Source organism: Acipenser ruthenus, chromosome 5, assembly GCF_902713425.1.
Source record: "Acipenser ruthenus chromosome 5, fAciRut3.2 maternal haplotype, whole genome shotgun sequence".
NCBI lineage: Eukaryota > Metazoa > Chordata > Actinopteri > Acipenseriformes > Acipenseridae > Acipenser > Acipenser ruthenus.
Window position 1 is genome coordinate 61,700,580 of NC_081193.1, and position 3,541 is coordinate 61,704,120.

The 3,541-nt window shown below is 37.2% G+C and overlaps 1 non-coding gene across 1 annotated transcript; it reads right to left on the reverse strand.

Moving 5' to 3' along the window:
* Positions 1 to 255: 255 nt before the first annotated feature.
* On the reverse strand, positions 256 to 340 carry trnal-uaa (transfer RNA leucine (anticodon UAA)). The gene has a single exon. It is a non-coding gene; the product is annotated as a tRNA-Leu (tRNA).
* Positions 341 to 3,541: the final 3,201 nt, after the last annotated feature.

A 3,541-nucleotide genomic window follows, 5' to 3' on the forward strand; every position in this document is an offset into this window, starting at 1 on the left:
AATATTACTATAGCTTATGTCAAAAGTCTAATTTATGACCCTTTTGACCTTTATGACCTTATGTGTATGAATTTATGAATATATAATGTGGGAGCGTGGATTTATGAATTTATGAATATATAATGAGGGGGCGTGGATTTTATATAGGAATGGTATATATATATATATATATATATATATATATATATATATATTTCACAAGTGCATATAAACATTAAATATTTATAAATGTAAAAGAGTTTGAAATAAAATAATTACTGTTGGTAGGAATCGAACCCACGCAGACAATTGAGTCAAATGGATCTTAAGTCCATCGCCTTAACCACTCGGCCACAACAGTTTTTCTTAAAACGTTAATAAATAAAAAAATAAGTATTAAGCTTACCGGGGTTTCAGAGAATCAAGGTGTTTAGGTGTTTGAGCAAAAGGTTGAACTGATCGTGACTACGAGGGGTTTTTGTTTTTTGTTTTTGTTTTTTTAAAAGGGACAAGTCTGGGCATGTTTTCAGACCTCATAAAAGGAGAAAAATATTTTGTGCAGTTTATTAGAGTGTTACACAAGATGGCTCATACCTGTGTTAGTTCCTGCTCTGAGAAAGTGCATCTTGAGGATCAGCAAATGTCTGAACTTATAAAAGCCTTTAAAAAAATGCACATTAGCCCTCCCTCAGAGGCTAAAGAAACCACGGAATGTAAAAAAAGGTTCAAGAGAGAGTCCAAGCAAGGAGCTTTCAAGCATCTGTCCCAAGGATCTGTTGTGTACTATACAAACTCCTCTGTGGACTGAGCTGAAAACAAACATCAATGAGAGAGAGGGGCGGATGTTTTAGGGTAACTCAGAAAACGCCCCGATGGGCGGCTCCTCATGGACCACCCATTCATGGATCTCTGTTAGGTCGTCTCAAAGGACACCCCACGGGTCCAGAGGCGTCATCAACCCTCATAGGCTGCCACCTAATCTTTGGGAGCCTACTAAAGGGGGACCCCACATGCCCTTTTGATTGAAGGAGTCTGCAGCCATGTCTTCTGCAAACTTTAGATACTTCTCTGAAAATGCGGTTCTTGAACCTTGCGATCTTGAGATGGATTGGACCAGTAAAGAAATGACACAGCTTATAAAAGACTTTGAAAATGTCCCCCTTCTCAACCCTGCAGAGTCTGACGACGTCGACGGCTCTTTAGTCATCTCTTTTGAAAAAGTATTAAAGATCTCTAGGGGTCTCCTGGCTTCTCTATTGGAAGTGATCAAAAATTGCCGCGGTTGCGAAATTGACCACCCGAGCCAGACACAGCTGCCTTTATGAAGCGGACCCCGATTATTTTGACCAACATTTTGAAGAAATACTAGAAAAAATACACATCCCGTGGATGAAGCTTCTGGTGGCTAAAGTTCTTGCTTGTTTCAATTTCCATCCAACTTTGACAAAACTTCAGAAACTGGTGGAAGATATTTTAACAGAGCTAAGACCAGAACCCTACATTAGATGTAAACTGCACCATCTACAAGAAACCCTGGATGACAAGACCCGGGACATTGTTAACAAACTAACCAAAGCTTATTACCATCGCAGTTTTACGAAACCCCAAGCGCCTTTAGCATATTACGGAACAGGGGCCTTTGTAAATGGGGAACGTCCAGACTCCAGCAATACTGAGGAAAACCATGGAGGGGCTGCTGTTTGAGTTAATAGTGGAGAAAGTGGATTGTAAGAGACTCTTTCAAAATCAGATCCCCGTAAATGTAAACATGTTCAACAATTTAAAAAGTGTAACTGATGTTGATGCTCAAGAATGGTTAGAGTTGGTAGATACACTTGTAAAACACTATAACCCCTTAAATGCATTTTAATGAATATATTACCTAAAATGTTTGATGAAATAGAAGACTGCAAATGTACACATATCATTGTTTTGTATGCTTATGTGACTGATGTCTGTTTTTATAACCTGGCAAGGTTTTTAAGAGATGCAGATATCTCAAAAGTTGTGCATAATGTCGTGGATTACTTAGTGACTAATCATGAATGTTTGTGTAAAAACTTTATATGTCTTCTAAAATGTCCTAATCTTCTTGATAAACTTTGAATAAAAACTTTTTGAACTACATATTTGTCACAGTTGTGTTATTTTGGTTAAAGATGACACAGCGTCTGAAAAAAATATACTACGATCCTTCAAATCCTGGGGGTTTTGGGGGTTTACAGACTCTTCAAAGGGCTCTGGGGGTTGATGGGCCTAAAGTCTCTGAGAGGGTCTTAACAGACTTTTTATCAGAGCAAGACTCCTATACTTTGCATAAGCCCTCTAAAATAAACTTTAAAAGAAACACCGTATTTGTATCTAATATCGATACACAGTGGCAAACGGATTTAGTGGACATGTCTAGCTTGTCAAAAGAAAATGGAGGTTACAAGTACATGTTAACATGTATAGATATCTTATCCAAATATGCATGGGTAATACCTTTGAAAAAGAAGTCATCTAAGACGGTAACAGAGGCTTTCAAAAGGATACTCAGTAAGGGTAGGAAACCTAAAAAACTACAAACTGATAAAGCGACAGAATTTCTAAACAAAGCATTTCAGCACATGCTAAAAAAACATAATATTCTACATTTTACCACGGGGAATTGAACTAAAAGCCTCTATTATTGAGAGATACAACAGGACTCGGAAAACAAAAATGTGGAAATATTTCACCGCTTTTAACATGCACAGGTATATGGATAAACTACAAGAAATGGTTCAGGCTTATAACAACTCCTTTCACCGTAGTATTCAAATGAAACCTTCAGAAGTTAATGAAGATAATTCATGTGTTTAAAACTTTATACTCTGAGAAGAAAAACCCCAAACATATAAAGTTTAAGTTTGCAGTCGGTGACCACGTAAGAATTTCAAAGTTAAGAGCTCCCTTTATAAAAGGCTATGAACAGACGTTTACGGCAGAGATATTTACTATTACAGAATGTATACCAAGATTTCCACCGGTGTATAAACTAGGTGATTATGATGGAGAGCCTATAATGGGCACCTTTTATGAACCAGAATTGCAGGAAATAAATGTCAAGACTGATAGATTGTTTAGGATAAAGATAGTTGCTGAGAAAAAGGAAAATGGCAAAAAGTCATATCTCATAAAAAGGGCCGGTTGACCGGAAAAATTCAACAGTTGGGTCGCTGGGCATCAGGTGGTGGATCTAAAGAGTTAACAAGTCCGGGGTGTATTTAATTACCCTTAAAACATTAATCAAGATGTCTCAAGACTCTTTTTATGTGACTCTGTCTAGTAACGCATCACAGGATGTTTTCCCTAAAAACGCAATATCCAATTTTACTACCAAATTGGTTAAAACAATGAATCTACCGGGAAAATTGGAAGTTTGCTTAGCAGAGATTCAGTATCCCCATACCTGGGATAATATAAACCTTAAGGACAGCACTTTTATTACTTATGATATAGAAAGGGCGATAAAATGGGATTATACAATACCAAAAGGATATTATGAGACCCTTCAGATGTAATAACGAGCATGAACGAT